The sequence below is a fragment of the Acromyrmex echinatior genome, chromosome 16 (genome assembly GCF_024713525.1).
Source record: "Acromyrmex echinatior isolate Ae372 chromosome 16, ASM2471352v2, whole genome shotgun sequence".
Lineage (NCBI taxonomy): Eukaryota > Metazoa > Arthropoda > Insecta > Hymenoptera > Formicidae > Acromyrmex > Acromyrmex echinatior.
In genome coordinates, this window is record NC_141867.1 from 3753481 (window position 1) to 3780867 (window position 27387).

General features: G+C 31.0%; 1 protein-coding gene and 1 long non-coding RNA gene across 7 annotated transcripts in view; one reads left to right on the forward strand and one right to left on the reverse strand.

Moving 5' to 3' along the window:
• The window catches only part of LOC105143137 (limbic system-associated membrane protein), a 222755-nt gene that overhangs the window by 104613 nt on the left and 90755 nt on the right, over positions 1-27387 (forward strand). The window contains exon 1 of one of the 5 annotated variants that reach the window (XM_011051195.2): positions 23824-24948. The exons of the other annotated variants lie outside the window; for them this stretch is intronic. The gene's annotated coding sequence lies outside the window, so the exon portion shown is untranslated. Of the gene's footprint in view, positions 1-23823; positions 24949-27387 lie in introns of those variants that run through there. 5 annotated transcript variants of the gene reach the window in all.
• Positions 1-27387, reverse strand: part of LOC147907063 (uncharacterized) — a 233418-nt gene that overhangs the window by 65564 nt on the left and 140467 nt on the right. For both annotated transcript variants that reach the window (XR_015547703.1, XR_015547702.1), the window contains one exon: positions 7365-7478. This is a non-coding gene — a long non-coding RNA (uncharacterized LOC147907063). The remainder of the gene's footprint in view (positions 1-7364; positions 7479-27387) is intronic.

Sequence of the window (27387 nt, forward strand, 5' to 3'; positions counted from 1 at the left end):
TATTTTTGCGTTAAAAGATTAATACTTTTATGTTATAATGAGAGAGAAAAACAGACAGAGAGAGAGAGAGAGAGAGAGAGAGAGAGAGAGAGAGAGAGAGAGAGAGAGAGAGAGAGAGAGAGAGAGAGAGAGAGAGAGAGAGAGAGAAAGATATAATAGATGAATTTCAATTTCCTAAACTCAGATATGAACGTTGTTAATAATAATTAATTTAGCCTTCGGTCGTAGTACATTAATCGATATTTTCTATTGATATCTTTTCCAATAAATACACATGCATATAAATTCGTGGAAACACCTGCCGTTTCCGATGAGAATTACTCGTTAAACTCGAAGTTACTATCAAAATTTTCGATGTTAATTATATATTGACAGGCTATCGTCATACAGAGCTGAATCACACGGAGAACCACTAACGACATCCTTATTAATAGTTACACTATCCGTTATTATTATCCAGGCACTCATCTGTGTAACATAGCCTTGTGAGGGCTTAATTAAATCGCCTTTTGCAAACCACCGCGTCGTGGTCGATGCGGTTCGTTCCGAAAATCGCACCTGCATATGTACACAAGTAAACAATATTTTAGACCGCCAAGAGAATGTTTTTTTAAAATTCTGATAAAAAAGATTTGATGGGTCGTATTAATGTGAACAAACCGTTAAAATAACGCAATGCTTTTTTACTTTCACCGTTTAGTTCTTTCATTGTGCTAACATTTCCAATTTCCAAACATGTGAAAATTCATTTATCTGTAATATATTGTTGTTTTAAGTTATTTATATAGCCAAATCAATTTCTTATTAATTGTTGAAAGGTAAGAATTAAGTTTTATTACATTATTCAAGTGGTTCATGCACTGTAAATCCAAGTATATAATTAATATTTTCATGTGCAATGAAATTTGCGAATTAAAATACACAGCAAGAAAGTTCTTGAAAAATCAAATAAAAATGTTACATATTTGTAAATTTTTATTTGAAACAGTAATTTTTGAGATAATAAAAAATTTAATAATAGCCAATTACAGACTACGTTTAGACAGTGAATATTTGCGAGTGCACAATCTGTAGCCATATTTAAATCCGTATGATTCCAAAAATTACTACTTAAAATAAAAATTTACAAATAATCGTTTACTTGATTTTTTCGATATGATATTTTTATCATGAATTTTGGAACATCCTGTATATATGATTTAGTTTTGGGTGAAAAAATAACATTATGCTACACGTTTGAATGTGTAAATTCATTTTTGTGCATGCAATATAGTATTATCTTTACATGGAAAGCTATATAAATCTTATACATGTGAAGGTACTTGTTACACACTTGGATTTACAGTGTGCAGTTTATCTTTGACATGTACAATTTTGACTGTATCTCACCCATATAAAAAAAGCAATACATCATGTAAACGATTACGAGATGATTTCGCGTAATGGGAAGAATTTCTGTTGCGATTGTCATGCGATAGAATTGCCATCGAGGAGGCCGCTCGATATTCCGAAGAATAATTTATCATCTTGCGGCGAAAACGCTGTCGCTGATATTCATATTTCCTAGCCACGCCTATCAGATAAAAGACAAAAATTATTCAAATCCCATTTAGGGGGGATTATTACATCTCTCTCGTAAGACAGCGAAGCGCTGTTCCTGCGCATAGAATCGTTTTGATTTGTTTTATGAATATTATATTCTTGCTACGAGAAACGGTCGATCGACGTCGTTTTTTCTTTCACCCGCCATTACGCGTAATATTCACGTAATTTATAATGTGATATATTTAATCCGCATTAACGAGGAGGATTATTAATTGCGTTGGCACGACGCCACTGTTAAGGCTAGACATATTTTCCTGCCGGCCGGAGTGCGACGTGTAAATCCTCGCAACGCGACTCGGGAGAGCGGAAAACAATCGAAATGCATGATATGCATGATTTTTTACGGTAACATTAGTGGGCGGAATCTCAAGATATGTAAGACTGAAAGAATTTTATATTAAAAGATTTGATATTATAAATATATTACATTCGCATTCATTAAGACGCATTTTATTATGTCTCGTGCTGAGACTAGATTAAAAATTGTTCGTTGTTAATAATTTGATCGAGTCCACGAGGATTCTTCTAATTCTAATGCTAATTTTATTTACTTAATTAATGTTTGGCTCTCTAGGCATTTGTCTTAGATGTTTCATGATATGCAATCAGAATATTCATTTTCATTATGTATATGCGGAAAATAATTTGTTCTGTACTGAGAAAAAAATCTGGTGCATTAATTGGAATTCTGGTTGAATCTATTATAATTCTAATTGAAGTAATCAGAATTTTAATTTATTAGAATTTTCTCATTTTTGTTTATCGATTTTCAATCAAAAATTTTCTCAGTGCAATGTTACTATTATTATACGAATGGATGTATGACTAATCGTATGGCAATACTACTGCTGCACACATCTTATAAAAAGTATGATCGTTAAAATATTCGCGATAATACATTAATAAAGCGGATGAGTTAATTATTTAAGTATTAAATCTTTAAGGAACAGAGTAGATATTTTATCATAACTTATATGTATTATTATAACTTATATTTTGGTTGAATCTATTATAATTCTAGTTGAGGTAATCAGAATTTTAATTTATTAGAATTTTATCATTTTTGTTTATCGATTTTCAATCAAAAATTTTCTCAGTGTAATGTTACTATTATTATACGAATGGATGTATGACTAATTTTAGGGCAATACTACTGCTGCACACATCTTATAAAAAGTATGATTGTTAAAATATTCGCGATAATAAATTAATAAAGCGGATGAGTCAATTATTTAAGTATTAAATCTTTAAGGAACAGAGTAGATATTTTATCATAACTTATATGTATTATTATAACTTATATTCTGGTTGAATCTATTGTAATTCTAGTTGAAGTGATCAGAATTTTAATTTATTAGAATTTTCTCATTTCTGTTTATCGATTTCCAATCAAAAATTTTCTCAGTGCAATGTTACTATTATTATACGAATGGATGTATGCCTAATTGTATGGCAATACTACTGCTGCACACATCTTATAAAAAGTATGATCGTTAAAATATTCGCGATAATAAATTAATAAAGCGGATGAGTTAATTATTTAAGTATTAAATCTTTAAGGAACAGAGTAGATATTTTATCATAACTTATATATATTATTATAACTTATATTTTGGTTGAATCTATTATAATTCTAGTTGAGGTAATCAGAATTTTAATTTATTAGAATTTTCTCATTTCTGTTTATCGATTTCCAATCAAAAATTTTCTCAGTGCAATGTTACTATTATTATACGAATGGATGTATGCCTAATTGTATAGCAATACTACTGCTGCACACATCTTATAAAAAGTATGATCGTTAAAATATTCGCGATAATACATTAATAAAGCGGATGAGTTAATTATTTAAGTATTAAATCTTTAAGGAACAGAGTAGATATTTTATCATAACTTATATATATTATTATAACTTATATTTTGGTTGAATCTATTATAATTCTAGTTGAGGTAATCAGAATTTTAATTTATTAGAATTTTATCATTTTTGTTTATCGATTTTCAATCAAAAATTTTCTCAGTGTAATGTTACTATTATTATACGAATGGATGTATGACTAATCGTATGGCAATACTACTGCTGCACACATCTTATAAAAAGTATGATCGTTAAAATATTCGCGATAATACATTAATAAAGCGGATGAGTTAATTATTTAAGTATTAAATCTTTAAGGAACAGAGTAGATATTTTATCATAACTTATATGTATTATTATAACTTATATTTTGGTTGAATCTATTATAATTCTAGTTGAGGTAATCAGAATTTTAATTTATTAGAATTTTATCATTTTTGTTTATCGATTTTCAATCAAAAATTTTCTCAGTGTAATGTTACTATTATTATACGAATGGATGTATGACTAATTTTAGGGCAATACTACTGCTGCACACATCTTATAAAAAGTATGATCGTTAAAATATTCGCGATAATACATTAATAAAGCGGATGAGTTAATTATTTAAGTATTAAATCTTTAAGGAACAGAGTAGATATTTTATCATAACTTATATGTATTATTATAACTTATATTTTGGTTGAATCTATTATAATTCTAGTTGAGGTAATCAGAATTTTAATTTATTAGAATTTTATCATTTTTGTTTATCGATTTTCAATCAAAAATTTTCTCAGTGTAATGTTACTATTATTATACGAATGGATGTATGACTAATCGTATGGCAATACTACTGCTGCACACATCTTATAAAAAGTATGATCGTTAAAATATTCGCGATAATAAATTAATAAAGCGGATGAGTTAATTATTTAAGTATTAAATCTTTAAGGAACAGAGTAGATATTTTATCATAACTTATATGTATTATTATAACTTATATTCTGGTTGAATCTATTGTAATTCTAGTTGAAGTGATCAGAATTTTAATTTATTAGAATTTTCTCATTTCTGTTTATCGATTTCCAATCAAAAATTTTCTCAGTGCAATGTTACTATTATTATACGAATGGATGTATGCCTAATTGTATGGCAATATTACTGCTGCACACATCTTATAAAAAGTATGATCGTTAAAATATTCGCGATAATAAATTAATAAAGCGGATGAGTTAATTATTTAAGTATTAAATCTTTAAGGAACAGAGTAGATATTTTATCATAACTTATATATATTATTATAACTTATATTTTGGTTGAATCTATTATAATTCTAGTTGAGGTAATCAGAATTTTAATTTATTAGAATTTTCTCATTTCTGTTTATCGATTTCCAATCAAAAATTTTCTCAGTGCAATGTTACTATTATTATACGAATGGATGTATGCCTAATTGTATGGCAATACTACTGCTGCACACATCTTATAAAAAGTATGATCGTTAAAATATTCGCGATAATAAATTAATAAAGCGGATGAGTTAATTATTTAAGTATTAAATCTTTAAGGAACAGAGTAGATATTTTATCATAACTTATATATATTATTATAACTTATATTTTGGTTGAATCTATTATAATTCTAGTTGAGATAATCAGAATTTTAATTTATTAGAATTTTATCATTTTTGTTTATCGATTTTCAATCAAAAATTTTCTCAGTGTAATGTTACTATTATTATACGAATGGATGTATGACTAATTTTAGGGCAATACTACTGCTGCACACATCTTATAAAAAGTATGATCGTTAAAATATTCGCGATAATACATTAATAAAGCGGATGAGTTAATTATTTAAGTATTAAATCTTTAAGGAACAGAGTAGATATTTTATCATAACTTACATATATTATTATAACTTATATTTTGGTTGAATCTATTATAATTCTAGTTGAGGTAATCAGAATTTTAATTTATTAGAATTTTCTCATTTCTGTTTATCGATTTCCAATCAAAAATTTTCTCAGTGCAATGTTACTATTATTATACGAATGGATGTATGCCTAATTGTATGGCAATACTACTGCTGCACACATCTTATAAAAAGTATGATCGTTAAAATATTCGCGATAATACATTAATAAAGCGGATGAGTTAATTATTTAAGTATTAAATCTTTAAGGAACAGAGTAGATATTTTATCATAACTTATATATATTATTATAACTTATATTTTGGTTGAATCTATTATAATTCTAGTTGAGGTAATCAGAATTTTAATTTATTAGAATTTTATCATTTTTGTTTATCGATTTTCAATCAAAAATTTTCTCAGTGTAATGTTACTATTATTATACGAATGGATGTATGACTAATTTTAGGGCAATACTACTGCTGCACACATCTTATAAAAAGTATGATCGTTAAAATATTCGCGATAATAAATTAATAAAGCGGATGAGTTAATTATTTAAATATTATATCTTTAAGGAACAGTGTAGATATTTTATTATAACTTATATATATTATTATAACTTATATTATTTTCAACAATTTGACTCGAGTAAATTACCAGACGTACAGTTAAATTCCTGCGGCCAACTTTAGATAGTACTAACAGTATAGATATTTAAAATAAGTCAATTTTTACTATGTAGATTACAATATGTGAATAAAAAATGTTATACACGCATGGCTTAAATAATGGATAGTTCTTGAGCTGTAATATATCAAAGATGTAAATCTTTCTACTACTCATAAAGCACCTTTGACATATTAGAACTTAAAAACTATCCATCATTGACCCTTGTATATATTTATCATATGTGAAAACTGACTTATTTCACCGAGACTCAATTTTTCATATAATTAATGCGGGTGTTTTCTGTGCATAATTATTTGACCAGCCTGCTTTTCAAAAGTTATATAACAATTCGCAGTTAGATAATTAACTACATTTTTAATTTAATTGAAAATGAACAATTAACTATATTTTTAATTTAATTGAAAAGGTGCATATTCGCTATATTGCTGGCTTCTACTATTTTTATTGCGATAAAACTGCCACAGAAACAACATATAATTTATGTGACTTAGACACTATTGTGTCGAAAAGAATGTGTATCAAAATTCGTTTATAAGATTTTAAAGTAATGATTTCGATGTGAACGATAAATTGCGCTACGAAGCATTCTTTTCTCCATGACATTCATGCTGTCCGAAAAATAGCAAAAAGTGATAGATTCGAAAAGCAAATACTGTGATTGAAATGTTTGTATATATCATTTCATTCGTATTAAAAATATATTTTTGAAAGAAAATCATGGAAATTTATTTATATAGTACACCTCATAAATAGATACTATGCCTTTGTTAATTTAATGCTCGTTCGTTAGTACGAAATTATTATCTCGAAAGATTATCCCTGACATATTTATTTATTTTTACTAAGACAGTTCATCGTTGCGGTTTTGTAAGCTCGGAAGCGGAATAGCTACGCGAGCTAGACTTTAAAGTCACCCTTAAAACTTTATCGCCTCCGTATACACATCGAGAGCATAGAAAACATGGCGGAAAGAATTCTTCGTACTAGGGCGTAGCGTGACGCAGGTAGCGATAGATTCTGTAAATCCCCGATACAGTTACGGTTTTCGCTGTTAGAAATACGAGCAGGAATGCGCGGTGCGATTTAACGATCGCAAGAGGCGCGCTTAAGCGGGAGAAAGTTCGCCTCTCAAACTTTGGACGAGAGTCCCGCAACTCCGTCGCCGTCTACCTGTCCATTTGCCGTTTACGGTATACGGCGTTATACTACTTGAAACATGGATAAAGTCTATTATTGCGTGGCGGCTTCCGGAGTCGGCTCTAACTCGAGAGATTTCGAGTCGTCGTTTAGTCGAAGATCGGATTTGGCTTACCTACAAGTCCCGGATCTAAACCATGTCGTTCGGCTTTTCGATTTTAACCTTTGTATAGGAACTCACAGGAACTTGCGATTTTGAAAGTTGACTTTGCGGTGAGTAATTCTTCAGCTGTAAAAAATACAACAAGAACGGGTAAGGATCAAGGAATTCTCAGTATTAACATATATAATTTCACGGAATAATAAATTGCAAAAGTCCTTTTATACTGTTAAATATTAAAGAATCAAATTTAAATGAATTTCTTAACCTTTAGTATATATGATGAGTTATTTGTGTTCTATTTCCTTTTTTTCGAAAAACTAAGAACATCAAATATTTGATTATAATATTTATATACAATTTTTTATGTACACAATATATTCAAAAATACTTTCTAAAGATGTTAAAATATATGTAAGAATCACTTCATAATTGTTATATATTTGTTAATGGAATGAAAATTACGTATGAGACGAATAATTCATTAACAAGACCGGAAAATTACATGTATTAAGAATGAAATATTTTGTTATTTTTAACTACAAGTGTTAAAATGTATTATTTTAATATAAAATATGTAGTTACAAAGAGCAACTACATTAAATTAATTTATCTATGGTCGAATTGCTTAGTTTCAAAGTAAGCAGCATGCAAACAATGTATAACATGGTAAAAACAGTTTTTTTGCTTATAAAAATTTAGTCAAATACTGATCTGATCTGTGAAAAATAATTTTGTTAGACCATCAAAATAATTATATGAGATATTTGCACTAGTTACTAGAAACGTTAAAACTTTTAGCAACATTGCTCTCATCATGCTTGAGTTTCCTATGTAATTATTTCGATGATTCAACAAAATGATTTTCTGATTTATATCTATCTAGCTGAATTTTCAAATATTTCAACAAAACCATTTTTTCTACGTATGTACTTAGTAAATAAGAAATTAAATTTGAGCCAAATTAATACATTTCATGAGTTAAATTATTTAATAAAATAATAAATGATGCTAAGAGTTTTCAGGTCAATTAAATTGTTTAACTCCATTATTCCAGTTATATTAACGATATTTCAAGTACGAGTATTATTTCTGTAGATGATCAATAGGAATAAATGAAATTTGAAATTTTTAAATAATTCAAATCCAATATAGAATTTACATTATGAATTGAACAATGTATATTTTAGTCAATTCTTTTGGAATGATTTAATGAAAACTTTTGAAATGATAAAAACCTTTTTATCATTTCAAAGCAATGAATGTCTATATTTATATTAACAATTATACTAACTTTTCTAATTTAGTTTAATTTAGAATCACAAACGTTATATGATTTCTGCAAATTATATGTTTTATTCTTAATAATAATTATAAATTATGACAAAGTAGTAATATTCATATTCTTCTTGAATATTCTTAAACATACAGTAATTATATACGTGTTTATATGAGAATCACTGTGAGAAACCGCGAACATGTTCTTGTAATACGACAGAATGAGAACGACCCGCGGCGCCATTATTTCGGCAGTTGATGAAATTAGGAGCGATTCCTGTTTTGCAGGGAATTCCAAGACAGGATTCCTTAGCGGAGTATCCTTCTGTGGTTGTGTTACCGCATAAATTCGTGCTCCTCGTATGCCAACGAGGCTGTGGTGTGTGTGAGAGAGAGGAAGGCGGGGAGGGGTATAAGAGTCGAAGCCATTTATGCAGACACGCGACTTGCGCGAAATCTCTCTCGAAGGAGTCTCTCTCGTTTTCAGGAATTCTTGGTACATTCCATGTTTGGAAGGTACCATCGTTTAGTATTATATATATTGTAAAATATATATGCGCGTAACGTTACAGAGGTGGAGGATAAATTCGCTTCTTCGTCGCTTTCGTCACGATGTGAGATTTCAAAGAATCTTGGTGACAAGAACGCTTGGACGTGCCGGCGGCATTTATCGGAATGGAAATCTCACGATGCGTTTCTGCGACTCCGGTTTTGAAACTTTGATCGCTCGCGGCTTTGTATAAACTACGCGAAGTTCGCGAACTTGGAAGAGAAGCGCGGCTAGATATGAGTGGTGCATTTCGAGTTAAACGTAATGCAGAAAGTTGAAGGACGGGTGTGAATGCGAATGTGCAAGAGACGGATTAGGTCTACGCCGCAGAAACGTTAAAACGAAAAACAGATGGAGAAATGAGAATGGAAGATTTTTCCTCCTCACGCATAACTAGACAAAAGTCCGGAAGAGCGAGTACATAATTAAATACGTATGCAATTCTCGAAGGCTGAACATGCAAATTGGATGGAGTAACATCCGAAGAATAATATATTCTCAAACTAATCTCTCGTAACATTTAAGTGTTTACTCAAGAACATTTCTGAAGAGCATAGTATTCATATCACTCTGACCAACATAAATATAATATGCAATACATCCACATAGCAGGAATGCTTTTGTTGAAGTATCTAAAAACTTAGCTAGATACAAATCTGAAAATAATTTTGTTGGATCATCAAAATAATTACGTAGAAATCTCAAGCATGATAAATAATGCTGAAAGAAGTTTTGACATTCTACCAACTAGTTTGAGCTACATAATTATTTTGATGATTCAACAAAAATTATTTTCAGATCTGTAACTAACTAAATTTCTAAATATTTCAACAAAACTGTATAAAGAGTATGTCTAAAGCAAATTTGTTGGAGAATAAAATTTCCAGCCAATCAATCTTAATGCTTTTATGTACGTGTATGATTAGTTAGTTATTCCATTTTCTTTGCTTTTGATATACTTTTTTATGTACAAGAAACAAACAAAACATGTTTTAATTTTTCTTCTTCTAATTAACAAAAATATCAAAAAAAGTCACTTAATTTAATAACACAATTATTGATACAGAAATAATTGAAGATTCAAACACATATATTAAAAATATAATTTGCATTTTTAAATTAAATTTAAAGCAATTGAGATTTTCGATTGTTTAAATATCGATAATTTTTGAATTATTAAATTGACAGCAATAATTTTTCCTGACACTTTCATTCATTAGTTGGAGAAAAATTCAAAAATATTCTGTCCATTTTTTGTATAAATTGTAATGATTTTATTGTTCTAAAATTTGAGAATGCATCTGTCGGTTCTCCGTAAGATTTCATCTTAAAATGCCGCTACGAAAGCGAGTGGGATTCTTCAAAAATGAAAATATTGGAAAACCATTTGAAGCGGAAATCCCCACTTCAAAATGAGGTTTAAAGATGGAACTGCTTTGATAAAGTTACGTTTGATGGATTTGCTTTGGCTCACTGGTAAACTTTTGTAACGATATTTTATATAATATTGAAATTTTTTGCGTGCACGTTTGAAACTGGCTATATTCGCAAAAATACAAGCGTGACGAAATGTCATCTACTGGTACTCAATAAATTAAAATCCTTTCAATTGGATGGGATTATTTTCAATTCGCAACGTATCCATTTTTAATGAAAAATAATTTTATAAAACTTCTAGATATATGTATGTGCGTGTGCGAGCGCGCGCGCGTGTGTGTGTGTATATATATATATACATATACATACATACAAATGTAAGAATAATCGATATTTTTGCAAAATTTATATGATAAATAAAAAATTTATACTAAAAAGTTATTCTTTTTCTCCTATTTACCAAAAATTTATAAAAAATTTAGATTACGGTAGATATACATTTACATTTAGATATTATATTTGTTTCTGGAATGCTTTAATTATATTAAAAATTCATTGTTCGTGAATATAACATGCAAGACAAATGTTATTTTTTCTCTATAAAAATAGAAACTTTAAAAAAGATAATATTTTTACAAATAGTGTGTTGTCACTTTTTATTTTTGATCATATAAATTAATCACTTAATAAGATTTTATCGATGTTATTAAACAATATTCTATTTTTTATTATAAAATTGTATGATATATGTTCGTTCTCTCTCTCTCTCTCTCTCTCTCTCTCTCTCTCTCTCTCTCTCTCTCTCTCCACCTAATATAGTCCAGTTATCAGTGCAAGTTAGAATGGGGAACGCCATTAAAGTTTGTCCTTTCCACAAAAGATGCAATTGTGCGATACGACGAGGACACGATCTATTTTAGGAAATTAGATATTTGCATATTAAACGTTGCTATTTTCATCGGCGGTCATTCTTGCTTTACGATAACGCCCCGGGTCGTGTTATGATGCGGCGCCGCGGCGCTTTAAAATAAAAAAGAAAAGGAAAAGATAAAAGAAAGAGGGGGCACGGATATATTGTACAAAAAGAAAAAGAAAGAAACAAGCGGTTATGTCGTTAAGAGGCGCGTTGTAAAGCTCTGAATATCGCCACGCTCGCTTGCATACTGCATTAATGTCTCCCCCGCGCGTTTAGCCTTTCATCGATCAAGCCACGTTGCAGTTTCGAGTGACGATGTCCTCTGCTTCAAAGGGTCCTTTGTCAATGCGGTTACGAGTTTCATCAAAACTTCGGTCTCGCCGCGTAGTCACGATAGCCAGACGAGACCAAGTCCAGCGTGCTAATGTCGTTTTACAGCGTTGCATTATCCCATTCCCGATGGCTTGGAAGACGTGCACGTCCCCTTTAATATCGTACATTTTAATACCTACGCTTTCTCCTGGGATCACGCAGGCGTTAATGAACGCCGTATGTTTTATAGGCATGTTGCACTTCCGCCGTGCGCACGTACGCGAGGAAAGAGCCGCATGATTAATTTCGCGTCAGAAACTGAAAACCTCTGCGATCCGTACTTGCTGAAAATTGCTAATTAACGATTGCGAGGTACCGCGCACAACGGACGGGAATTTCGAGGTAATGAAAATATTATGCTTACATTACAGTTTAGCGTTCGCGTCTCGTGCCGCAATCGTGATACGTGCGCTCGTTTTCAAAATACGAGAGATGAGAACTCGAATAAAATCTGAATCGAATGCGAGGAATGTATTGTTTTTTACATTTGGATATTTTTATTGTAAAAATTTTATAAGTACGGCTGAGGATACAATTCATGAAGAGGATGCTCTCATTAAACGTAAATAATATTTATTCAATGCAATATATATAATATTATATACAATATTATATATAATGTATAAAAGATCGTAGATCATAGGATTTTAACAACATCCTGTTAAATTGTTAAAAATTGAAGCTACACATATTCGTGTAATATTTATATAGTTATATATAGAAAAAATAAAATTTTGCTGAAGTATCTTAAAATTTAACTAGGTACAGACCTGAAAATAATTTTATTGGACCATCGAAATAATTATGTAGGACGCAAACAAAATTATTCTCAGATCTGTAAGCTAAATTTTTAAATATACTTCAACAAAACCGTTCTTTCTGTACAAGGGACATGCAGGACGTATTATGAAATTATTCGGAATAGATTCCAATCGGAATTGCTGTGGAATTATTCCGTTTTCCCTAGAACAATACAAATCTAGAGAATAATTGAACAATTTCGATTGGAATCCGTTCCGATTAATTCCACAATACGTATCCAAATCTGAAAATATTTCTGTTGGATATCATCATTACGTAGAACGCTTAAACGTTAAAAAATATTGAAAAAAATTAACATTCTAATCAATCAGTTTGAACGTCCTAAATTTATTTTGATGATCCAATAAAATTATTTTTACTTCTATATCTAATTAAATTTTTAGATACTTCAGCAAAACTAAAATCCGCCATTCGACGTAAAGCCGTGGCAACACTGCTTATGTTTTCATCGTTGTCAATAATTTCTGATGCCATGAATGAATGTAGGTATACGTGGTATACCGTATATCGCTAATTCTCTAGGAAATACGTCAATCTTCGGGTAGAGTTGAGCCCGAGGCCGATCCTTAATACTGATAAACTGGAAAGCAGGCCGGGTCGACCGAGGGTCGTTCTTTTGGATGATGCTGCGAGTCGTTAATAAATTTGTGTTTACAGTGTCTAGCATGTTGCAGGAGCATTTTTACCCCTTTATCCAACGGCGCATACCCGCAGTCGCGCAACCTTCTGTCGCGCGTCGTAGACATAAATATTCCGTCGCCGGCTTCCGAGTTGATCTTGGCATTATTTGCAATCTCGTAAACGAAATCGCGATTCATTTGAGTTTAATCACGCTAATGTCACTTTTTATTTCTTGCCTGAGTCTACTTTTTTCAAAAAAAGGAATTATTTAATTTTCTTTATTAACTTTAATGAAATAAATGTACCTACATAAAATATATTCATTTCATTAAAATATTTGTAAAATTAGATAAATGAGTTGATTTTAATATTAATTAAAATATTAATTTATTTATACAAATAATATTCATTTATTGAGATAATTGACATTAATTTAAACTGAGATCTGAGATTTTTAATATGATACTGCTTTGATAAAAAATGATGCATATCGAAATTAGTAACTTTTCAGGAGAGCATTTAAAAAATTCTAAATTGGAGTAATGTTTTAATTAAGTCATAATATATTTATAAAGTTTAATAAGTATAAATATTAAAAATTTTAATAATAATTTTAATAACGCTCTCATGCAGAAAAATAATTGCTGAATTGAGATTGATGTTTTTCTATCAAAACTATGGTATATGTTTTAATTCTCTAATTACTTATGGTACCGAAAACGTAAACCTAATCGACGATAGGTCGATTAGCGAAAATCGGTCGCGCAGATTTATAATAGCTAGACTAAGTGGCAAAGTTTAAGAAGTTTAATTCGTATCAGTTATAAAATTACCTCGGTTTGAACTTATAAATTATGTTCTTGAATGATTATACTACTAAAATGTTATTTGGGGCAGGAAAGTTCAACATGCAATTTTATGTGTGTATTGAACGTGGAAAGGAAGTTGTTGAAAGAATTATTGAAAAATTTAGCATATAGTATATTCACGGAAAAAATGATTTTGCTGAAGTATAAATTTAGCCAGAGATACAGATTTAAAAATAATTTTGTAAGACCACAAAAATAATTACGTAGGAATTTCAATGATGAGCAATGTTACCAAAAGTTTTGACATTCTAATTAGTTTAAGTGTTCTATATAATTATTTTAATAAATAAATTTTGAGATGCTTCAGCCAAACTATTTTTTCTGCGTAGACGAATTCTACTCCAGCTATCAGCCAGTAAACGGTGCAAATTTGTACTAAATATTTGCATTTTATCGGATGCGGTATTACGGTCAAGTACTATACGCTGCGCGTTATGTATAATGTAATGGGAAAATGTTTAATTATTAAATTGTGTTATCGATACGCACCGGCCTTTGTATTTAATTGGTCGAAATCGATGGGCGTCGTAATGCGCGGGAGTGGTATTGATATTGCGTTAAACGGCACTTCGACGACAGCGTCCGAATTTAATTGCTAAATCGTAAGGCATAATTTTGCAGTTATCGCAATACGGTGCGACGTGCGCTCTCCATCGAATGCATACCAATGCGGTATGCGACCACGCTGTAAGCCCGCAATAATCTCAACTCGTTCCGAAGTGAACAAGGTAGAGATGCTATCCTTGCGAGATTCCGCACTCGCGGCTCTAGACATTGCAAGGCCCACGGCAAGAGCCGGATGCGCTCGTCCTTTGCGGCCGGGTTAATGCTCGACGTCTGCTGCCCCATACCGTCGTGCCAACAGGCAGGACTTCGAATTACAATGGAAGCATGAGAACGCCCGGGACTCAGACATGCGACACGGTTGCTCAATTGGGGGTCTGTGCTGTGCAGCGTGTTGCGAAGTGCTCGCGTCAGGCGTCTCTTTGTGTGTACCTATCGTGCAAATCGCACGAAAACTATCGCAATTCCTCTTGCAACATTCGAACGCGATATGACTGCAGTTCAATGACTGGCACAGTTTCGTTATTGCAGTTATTCGTTATTAACACGAAACTATTGTATATCTTATTTATGAGATATCGATAATTTGTAATAAATTTAATAGAGCTATATAGAAAGAACTATTTTGTTGAAATATTAAAAAATTTAGCTACATGGAGAAAATTTTTTCTTAGAGTACCTTTAAAATATAATGGTTCTGAGACAACATTGTATTTCGAAGAATTTGATAAAAATTTCTCCCATTTATTAATAAAACTATAATAAAATATAAAATAAATTTAATTAATTTTACTGAAATGCGTGGTAAAAATCTTTAAAATATTATATTATATCACAACTATTATATTTTTATTGTAGTTGCAAAAAAATAATGTTGTTAGACCATCATAATAATTAAGATACACAAATTGGTTATGTCAAATTATTTGCAGTAGTGTTCATCATATTTCAGTGACTTACATTATTTTGATGATGCAACAAAATTATTTTCTATATATCTTCATTTTCAGATTTTTCAGCAAAACTATTATTACGTGTTATTATGTATTATACATTGTTGACAAATATTTTTTTTTTCATTACATTGACTGCTTTTGTAATTTTTGGTTTTTAGATCTTTCACATATTCGCAATGTAATCGCATAATTCTGTCAAGAACGGAGGGGTAAGTGTTTTAAAACAAAAGAAAACTCTTGAATCTATAAGTGTTCGATCGAAAAACGATCGACCTCGTTTTTCTTATACGCTGACAGGGATGTAAGATAGAATGGTGTCTATCTGACAACGCGTCGTGGAAGATCGATCAAAACTAAGAAGATAAAATTTTTCATTGACGATTCCTTGCTTCTGAATACTAAAATGAGCATAATGTAACCTACGAAAAAAGAAGGAAAGAGAAAGACAAAGACAGAAAATCTCATTTCTCATTTACAATTTTCTTTTCGTAGCAAATTGATTTTGCAACACACCATTGATTTTGCACATTCTCGTTACTTGCTAATTCTTAATGCATAATGCATTTTAATAATATTTTACGAGAGCAGAATTTGTCGAATTTGAAAACTGAGATAACTACCGAAAGTATAACACACATAAATAGTTCTGGTAACGTGATAAGATAGATAGTTTGCATACCAAAGTTGCCGACTCGTGTATGACGTAGTAAAACATTTCAAGCTCGCATATTATCGTAAGCATACCTTACCTTATATAATAAGTAATGGCATTTATTTAATGGCACTATTGATAAAATTTTACTGCTCGTCTGTTTCAATCAATATACCTTTAATTTTAAAGGCCGCAGCACAGACTTTATAATGCATAAGAGGACCAATAAGAGACCTTAATTTTTATTCCCATTTTTCATCTCCACTAGAAGTGAGAATGAAAATAAGAGATTTTGATTTGTTGATTCTTTTATGCGTTATACGTTATGTATTGTGCAAAAGTCTGTATTGCAACCTTACTCATCACAGTTGGAATTATAATAGATATAATTAGATTTATACGCAGTATTCCAAAATTTGCAGCTCAAAATGTTATAGTAAAAAAATTATGTGTAAAGTTTTGTTTTAAGCAGTTTTTAAGATGTAAGAATTTAAATATAAATTACTGTGTTTAGAAGTACTGGTTTAAATACAACCAATTACGGACTATGTTTAGAGTTTAGATGATCATTTGTGAGACTAAAGCTTGCGGCACACGATGCATGTCTTTCTTGCTTGCATTTTAGTAAATTATAAGAAATTATATGTTCTGCAATTCTAGTAATTTACTAGAAGGCAAACAATGCAGCAAGAAAACATGCATCGTGTACCGCAGGCTTTAGTGAGCACGCTGAAGTGTGCTAAAGTGCATGCTCACTATAATATAATACTATTGCATGCGTGACTTATGGGCAGGTGACTATCTAAACGTAGATAATATTTATTTATAATTAGCTAATTTATAATTAGCAAATTTAAACTCAAACTATTATCTTAAAAATTACTGTTTAAAATGTACAAATAACTTTTTCACTGAATTGTTCAAGAACTTTCTTACTACAGTATTTTGAGTTGCGAACTTTGAGATACTTTGCAAAAAGATACAAAAATATAAAGAGGCATATAAAATATAAATATAAATTGAATTCGGGATATTCCTGGATTACAAAAAGACGTATATAAAACATTCACCATCGGCTATTTCGCGTGAGTGAAACGTATTATTCTTTATATTCTTCAAAAAAGTCGTGCGTTTCGATGTCTCTGAAAAATACAATTGTTATATTTATTGCGTGTCAATCACGGTTTATTTCGATGTTCAATCGGGTTTTCTAAAGACGCGTGATTGATGGTTCCGTTCTCGCCGAAGAGACTGAGCTTCAAATCCCACGGCGTTTTCACGAAAAAATTGATCAGCGAGCGGAGTAATCCGCTGGCTTATGCGCGTAACACTGGCTACAGGAAAGAACTAAATTGGCCATTAGTATCATTGACGTAACACCGTCGCCGTCGACTCTCGCGAACGTCTTCGAGTCAGTCCGACACTTCGATTTAGAAACTCACGCCGCCTGAACTTTCCCATTAACCGGTTAATTTGAATACGTCCTACGCCGCGGCATGTGACTAACGATCGAGCTCATTGATCTCGGCCTTGATGCATCGCGCTTGGTGTTCTAAATGCATCAGGATGGCGTGACCTAGAAACGAATATGGCCCCTTTCCTTCTTCCTTTTGCAAACTTGATGGCGTTCCAGGAATTCTGAAAATTCCTCTTCGTAAATCACCTATTCTGACTTCGATTAATAATTATAATTAATTTTTTATTATCATTTATTAAGTATTATGTAATGCTCGTTAATTTTAACTATTTTTTTACATACGGAAAACAATTTTACTGAAGTAATCTAAAAATTTAGATATAGATTCGAAAATTATTTTATTAAATCATCAAAATAATTGTGTAGAAAAAATAATAAGCAATGCTTCAAAAATTTAGACATTTTGACTTGAGCGTCCTAGATAATTATTTTGATAGTTTAATAAAATCATTTTCAATAAAATTATTTTCAGATTTGTATTTAGCTAATTTTTTAGATACAATTTTATTTTTTGGATTCAGTAAAATCGTTTTTCCGTGTGGTTCTCATTAAAGTTTCGAATGTTCTCGGATTAAAATGATTTTGGGGGATATTTATAAGCTCATTATTAATTATCCTTGCAAACGGCTGAATAAGTAATCGGTTACTATATTACAAATATTTCTGACAGAAATTCAATGTAAAATTTATCGTACATGCTTACAAGATAGCGAATAATAAATGACAGCGTTAATCGGATAACTACTGAATTATATTTGTAATAATGAAATTCAGTCAGTTTATTTGTGTTGATAATTGTTGATATCTTTTCCATCTCGAATTTATTTTCGTAACCACTATATAATATATTTACTGAAATAATCATCTAAAGTTTTTATAGGAAAATGAAAATGTATGTACCCAGGACAGCTACATATATACTCGTAAATGCGCAAACATTAAATTTTTGTATTTACAATATATTTTATTTCGGAAAATCGTTTTGTCAAATTTAATGATAAAATTTAATTTTTATATCAGTCACCTAAAACGGAAAATTAAAAAACATTTGTAAACTAAAAAACACGCATTATATTTTTGCTAATTTAATTATTACTTGTAGATAATATTAAAATTTGTACAGGAGGAAATATAAGGAAAGATTTTTCTTTCCCAAATTAGAGAATTGTCGCGATATAAAGCAAACTAGTTGAATGACATAAGGCACATGTTAGTTCGAGATTGGGATGCAAACATGGAGATAGTGCGATAATGAATTCGATCATCGCGAAGAATTTCAATGAGAAGAAGCGCATCGACGCCAAATCAGTCGTGAGAAAGAGAAGCTAAGAGAGATCCTAACGTAAAAGAACTTTTCAATCTTTCCTCGTGGTCCTTACGAAGGATGAAAGGATCTCGTAAATCGTACGATTCTCGTCCTCCTTTAGAGCCCAATGTTTCTACTCCTCCCTTCCTGTGCCCTCCTGAGCGAACTGGGAAGCCTCAGTTGGTGTCACGCGAGGGTAAAGAGGGTAAATCAGTCCTAGACACTCACTTTAACGAGAGTAAATGTGCTCGTTTCCCAAGTACAAAATACTTTTAAGATGGCTAAAGCATTATTTAGCCATTTTTAGTTGACTAATATGCGAAATTCTTTAGATCGATTAAAAATCTTTCAACATGCAGTTCTCTTTCTTTTATTTATATCTATTTTTGTAAACTAAAAGTAATTTAAAATTGATTATTTTCTCATATATAACGAATCCATCATCAGAAGACATTTATGATATAATTTTGTTAGTGTCTCTCAAGATAAGCAATATAAATATAAGTGATGCGTAAGAATTCTATTTTGTCTACTTAAATTTTGTGAAAAAAATATATTTCTTACATTACTTAATCTTTGTAAATTTACATTAATTTTTTCGTAATTGTATTTACTTTTCTGATGAAAGAATTTAAAATTCACATTAAAAATTCTGTTATTTAAATTTTATAGAATGTTGATTCTATCGGATAGAAATTGTAACGTCGATATAAAGTGTATTCTATATATTGCGTTACTATTTGTTCTTTACACTAAAAAAAAATACTAAATTTTTATAAATATTTATTTGAATAGTTCTAAATATTTATTAATTAAATGCATGTTTATTTAATATAAGAGAGAATCATTAATTTAATTTAACTATCATTTTTTAAATAAGCAAATATTTAACTATTGTAAATAAATGTTTGCTTAGTGTCATTCAAAGAAATATGTATTAAAATGGAGTAAATTTTTTTCAGTATATATTTAACGGTTGTTTCCTTTAAATTTAGCTTTTTCATATGAAGAAACGTTATTACTATGAAAAATGTGATAAATCTTCATCATGGAAACATGCTTTACACGATACTGCACAGTGTTGCATAATTCGTAAAGGCTAATAAAAAACACTAATAAATGCATTTATTAATGCAGACTTGCAAATTACATGCTAATACTTGTTAAACACCAGTCTTTGAATTTACTAGAGTCCAACGTCACTTGCATATAAAATCCAGAAAACAGATTTTTTTACAAATTATATTTAACACTGTGCATAATTGTAAAAGCTAATAAATAATTTGATATTGATAAGCGTACTTATAAATGCAAATTTCCACATCATATGATAATATAATAATTATTGTTAAACATCACACACAATCTTTGAATTTATTCACTAAAATTAAATATCATATAATATTCAGATAACAAATTTTTTAATACAAGATCTAAATTTCTTCACTACAAGAATAAACTCAATCGGAAAAAAAGTAATATAAATTTACAAAGATTAATATAAGAAATATCTATTTTAATGATATATATTGTATTAAAACAGAAATATGTTTTTCATTAATATTCGATAATAGGTAAAAATCTACATCATTTATATTTATATCGCTTATTTTGAAAAATATTAACAAAATTACATTATAAAATGTCTTCTACTGATAATAGATTTATTATATGTATAAAAAAATAATTTTAAATTATTCCTAGTGTACAAAGTGTAAAATTTTTTATACAAATAAAAAAAAGGAATTCATTTCTTTAACGATTTAATCAATTTAATTTTTAATTTTTAATCGATTTAAAGAGTTTCGATTAACTGAAAATGGTCAAATAATGCCTTAGCTGCCTTAAGAATATTTTCTATTTGAAAACGAGCGCATTTACTCTTGTTAAAATGAGTGTCTAAGACTGATTTACCCTCTTTTATATCCTCGCGTGACACCGACCGGGACTTCTCAGTTCGCTCGGGAGGGCATAAAAAGGGAGAATTAGAAACATTGGGCAACTGGCACCTGCAGCAAGTAAATCAATATCTTCCTCGTAAAAATCTCGGTAAAAACACGTTCAAAGCGGAGAGTTTCTTTGCACGCTATTATATGGCCTCGTAATCGGAATTGCGGATTTAACGAACCTCTGATTTTGAATTAATTCGTAGATACGAAGTAGTATTAAATTCCTTTAATCTCGGGTCTTCGAGTCGGGCTTGTGACAATCCTGGGAGTCGGTTACCACGATCACGGTGGAATATTGACAATAAAACGAACCGTCGTTCATTCTCGTTACCGCGACAAATAATAACCCGCGCCGTCGATGTCCGATGTAAGCCGAGAAAAACACTACGAGAGCACCGTATATCTCCGACCGGCGTTTATCGCGCGTTACTGGGACAGCATAGCGACCTAAAACCTACAACCAATGTAGAAAAGCGGCGCTATCGTAAGAAATATTAAGGGTCGGTGAAAAAAAAGAAAAGCCCGAACCGGATGTTCGAATGGTTCATAAAATACGATGGTTGAATTGGCCCGAGTTCTATGACGCGCGCCAGGACGGCGATGTGAAAAATGTTCCACTGGTGCCGCGATCGAAATGAAACGATCGCATTATTACTTGGGTGTGGTAGAAGTTATACCGAAGGTCTCGGTATAACTTCGGTTTGCCGCGGTTCTATGGAGCTTTATGTTACAATAAAAAAAAATAAATTCCCCCTTTCTTAACAAAACTGACGAGACGTCAATAATTCTTCAGTATCGAGAATAAAATTTTCGCGCTTTAACTACAAACAATATTCTGATATATATATTCTTATACATATGTACGAAAAAAATGGCTTCGCCGAAGTATCTGAAAATATTTAACTAAGTATCTGAAAATTTAAGTTAACTAAAAAAAATACTAAATTTTAATAAACATTAGAATAAATTTTTAAGCAAATATTTAATAAATTTAAACATATGTTTAGTCGATGCAAAAACGATTAATGTAATTTAACTAATATATTTTTTAAATGAACAAATTATTTTTTTAATTGAATAAATTAATTGAATAAATATTTATTTATTTAAGTAAATGTTTATTTAGTACTATCAAAAAAATATGTACTGAGATTTTGCAGTAATTTTTTTTCAATGTACAAATTTGAAAATAATTTTATTAGATTATCAAAATAATTAGAACGCTCAACTGTTTATTAGAATGTTAAAACTTTTTGCAGCACTGTTCATTATTTAAGTTCCCTACATAATTATTTTGATAGTTTAAAAAATAATTAAAATAGTTAAAAAATAGTTAAACAATTATAGCTTTTTCAATAAAATCGCTTTTTTTTCGTGGAGATGTGATTTTTTTTCGGAAAGAATTTTTATTTGAAGTGTCGTTCAAAAAAATTTATGTTGATTCTGTTTATTAAAAAGAAATATGCCATTTATATAGAAATAACAATGCTCATTTATGACTTTTTATCAATGAAAAAAACGCTGAACATTTTAAGAAACATATGATTTTGTATCTCATTTTTCTTGCATCATATCGGACAACTCGTCTATTTACTTTTTGATAAAAATTCAGAATTTAGGTTCGATCAAATATTTTTGCTGGTAACCTACTGTTTGGTAACGTATGGTATGGCATGGAAAATGAAAACTCGCTCTACCCTGCGGCGCAATTTTTCGAAGCTGGCGCACGAAAGCATTTTTTTCGAGGACGTTCGCGTACGACATTTTGAAGAAATTACTTCGTGCAATTTTCTACCTTTCGCTCGTACCTTTTACTAGCTGGGTAGGAAATAATTTTGTATTTTACTAGCGAATTTGTACCACGACTTGTACTGATACGATGCCAGAATTATTCAACGAATTACAGTCCATAAATTCCAACCATGTTAAATATTTTTTAAAAGAGAGATATGCGCACGTACGATTTATATAAATTTGGAGCAAAAATCGGACTTTATTTCAAATTTTCTTTATGTAAAATCTGTGGAAATGTAGTAAAAGCGATTCGATGACAAAATATTAATCCTTTTCAAAGTAACCAAAACTGTTTATTCGCAGTATCGATTTTCCATTTCTGAATTGCAATCAAATAAATTGCAAAATATTCAGATATGAACAAGTTAAATATTTGGAATAATGATAACTTTATTATTGAATGTACATTACACGCTTAAAAATAATAACATAGACAAAAAGTAAACTGCGTTTATTCCATTTTAATCACATAAAAATATTAAAAATAATTGAGTAAAATATTAACAATAAATATATAATAAATATGTAATTTTGAAAAGAAACAAAAATTACTCTTTAATTTAATTAAACAAGAATTTTTTCTCACGGCAGATGATTTCCGAAAAAACTTTTTTTAATTTAATTCGTTTATAATTCGAAAAAAAAATTGAGAAAAACGCTCGATACTCGAATTGATCAAAGAGCCAAGAAAAGAGGTTAAACATGGAAAAATTCTTAGGGTACCGCATGTATTCCGCTATTGAACGGAAGAGGCGATTGCGACGCAAATAGAAAGGGGTAAGTCGAGAAAGACAGACGGATTGTAGGATACACGTATAGAACGAGGGAGGCGCAAGGATGGCGAGAAAAGAGAGTAGTGGTTTCCTCGTCAAAAAAGATGAAGTCAACGCGGTTTCGGGGAGGATGGCTGGCACACACGGGGCCGAGCCCGCGGCGACGCGAGGACGGGGGTGCGTTCTTTAAGGTAGGGGGCATGCGCGGGCGTCCGGGGGTGCAGAGCGGCTCTCGGAGGTTAGTCGCTTGCCAACATCACGACGTGCCGCTCGTGCCTCGCGATCGCTGGATTTACACGCAGCTCGCTTCCACCCCTTCCACCCTCGTCGTACTGTCATCCTCATTCATTATCGGTATCCAATTTGTCATCAGTCCGGCATTGATCGAGAAAAATTATCGATCTTTCTGGTTTTACATTTTCGACAGTGAATCTCACGAATCGAATTACGAACCCTATCAAACTACGATTTCGAATTTGTCGGAAACAGCGCGCGTGTATTTTTATTTGTGCGTATACGTCGATCGTGCACGCATTTTGGGGATGCAACAGTGTGTCGAGAAAGTGCTTCGATCGATCTGTTAAAATGTGGATCGCGCGATCGCGAGCGCAAACGAAGGACGATTGATGATGCAGTGACTTACTTGCTGGGATTTCTTGCTCGAGCGAAATCACTTTGTGATCTTCAGCGATCAATGGTGATCTTGGAATCACAGTGACGAAGGGAGTGTAATTGAAGTTGTGCCAAATATCGAATTAATAATCATACAATGAGAAGCGAGTGTGCGTTTCCACACGAAGGATTAATTACTTGCGGTTAATAAGGCGCAACAATAATTACAATTTCGGCAGCATAATAATTTTGGCATAATAATAATTACATAAATTATTAGCATGATTCACCAACGATTTGCATAATAATAACTCTTAATACAACGACACTCGCGGTGTGATGACGGAATAAATGGAATGTGGGCGCGGGTGCGCGTTTATCCTTGGGACCACTTTTCACGATAAGCGCCACGTCCTCGACGAAGAGCGATCTATTGTGAGGTTCGTGGTACCAGCTGCGGTGGATCTGTGGACCAGAAGTGACTGCACTGCGTGTGTGTCATCGTCATTGCGGTAAACGGCGCGCAAAAGTGCGCGTAGAACGGCTCGTATTACGGCCCGGGTTCGTTTCGACTCGAATTCGACTCGAAGAGGATCACAGTGCATTTCCCAGCGGCGATTTGGATGCGTGTCTACACGAGTACACGGTGCAGAAACGCGATCCCGTCCTCCAGCCAACTCGCCGCGGCCGAAAAGTGTAGTTCCGAGATACGTAAGTGAAATTCATCTGTTCCTTTTATGTCGGTGTGCACGGATGTACTACTGAATTTCTTGTGAAGTGAAAATACGAGATCTTTCGAAAAGGCGTGTCTTATTTTCGTCGTCTTATTTTCATAATCGCTACAACGAATAACTTTTTATTCATAAACAATAGCATCAAATTATTCTTACGCTTTTATTGTTAAAGTTTCCTTTTTCATAAAGAAATAAACAGAAAATCGATTGAATACGAAACACGGATTAAAGTAAAAATAAATAAAAAATTTTTCTAATTTAAATTTACAAATAAACATCAGAAAAGTCGATTCTTAATTATTCTTTATTGTCACATTGCTAAAGTTTTTTTTGTAAAGAGAAATGAATAGAAAATCGAAATGAAAACGAATTAAAATAAAAAAAAAAAGTTTCTAAATTAAATTCCTAAATAAACATACCAGAAGAGTCGATTCTTAATTATTCTTTATATCCATAAACAATACCACTATATTATATTTACGCTTTTATTGATAAAATTTTGCTTTACGTAAAGAGAAATAAATAGGAAGTCATTGGAAATAAAAACGGATTAAAGCGAGAAAAATAAAAAAGTTTGCTGAATTAAATTCCTAAATAAACAATATGTATCAGAAGATTCGATTCTTAATTATCCTTTACATATTAAAATAAAATTTTAATGCCCATCACAATATTAAAACTTTAGGCAATGTGTTCATTATTTACGGAATTAATACCATTGAATTTCAAATTTTATCAATTTTTTTCAATTCTTTCTGCAAAAATAATCTGGTTGCATTAATTGGAATTCAAGTTGAAAATGGACAAATTAGAATTTTCTAGTTGAATCTATTATAATTCTAATTTGAGATAACTAGAATTGTGATTGATATGATCAAAATTTCCTGGTTCGTCTATTTTCAATTAAAAATTTTTCTCCATATAATTACGCTATTAGTACACTCTTCTTACGGTTTAATATCATTTTTTTAATAATGAAATAAATTTTATTAAATTTAATATAATTTTAATTTTACTTAACTAATTTCATAAATCTTGTTGAAAATCTTGCAAATATATTGTTCGTATGTGAATGGATATATTTTACGGCTGAATGCATTCGATATTCGGTGGCCAATAATAAACGTAGGGAACGCAATTGACGCCGTGCCAAATATCGTATTAATAATCGCACAATGAGAAGCGTGTATGCGTATCCACATGAAGGATTAATGATGCGTGTGGTTAAAAGGGTACAATAATAATAGTAACAATTTCGGTAGCATTTTGGAATAATAATAACTCTTAATACAACGGCATATGCACTCGCGACGTGGACAAACCCCAGCTGATGGATTGAAATATGTATTATTACGTTATCGCGAATGGAGAGCAATAATATTTACTTGCGGAAATAGTAATAGGAAATTTTTGCTTGATCTTCTAATTGAATTTTACGCCATTTCTGCGCAACGACGTCGCGATGATGAGCGGACGGCGTAGGAGACGGTAACGGGAACTTCGATTTGCACTCGAGACGAAAAACGTAATACAATTTATCAGCAACGCCGTGCGAATTTCGGTGGCGAATATGCAATCGACTGTATACGCTGAATATGCAATGCGTTTTCCTAACTTATATCTTTTGCGGAAGGAATTTTATTGGATGGCGGCTCTCGGATGCTTTGCGCAATAAAAATGCTCAAAGCTAATCGATTATCCCATCGAGCCGAATTTAGATCCTCGAGTTTAGCTTTAGAGTTTCATTTCGAGTTTGCCAACGGACTTTGTGCTACTGAAATAATATTAGCTATGCACAGAGAAACGTGATAAAATATTCAAGCCGGTAATATAACTTCAGTTGATTATATTATATTGAGTGTTACATACTTCTATTCTATTTAAGCGTATAATGTTGTATAATTTTTTTTATAAGGCAATCTTCGATCAGTATGAATGTATTTTACATTTGCAAATTCAAACAATGTTAATCTATTTTCCTCACTTTATTCTCTCTTTCTGTCTCTCTGTCTTTCTTTCTCTCTCTCTCTCTCTCTCTCTCTCTCTCTCTCTCTCTCTCTCTCTCTCTCTCTCTATATATATATATATATATATATAAAATACATATATATTTTATATATATCTTCATCTCTATACCTATCAGTGTTATATACCACTAATAATAATCAATATAAAAATATTTTTTATATAAAAATGTTTAGCAAAAAATACATTTATATTCATAATTATAAGCTATTTATAATGGACATAATATTTGATCAAATATGTTAACCTTTAGTATGCGGAGAGAAGTTTCTTTTAAAATTTACTCTGAAAATATGAGTTGTGGTACAATACAATATTTTAAAGATTTTTACCATGCACTTCAGTAAAATTGATCAAACTTATTTTATACTTTATTAATAAATGAAAGAGA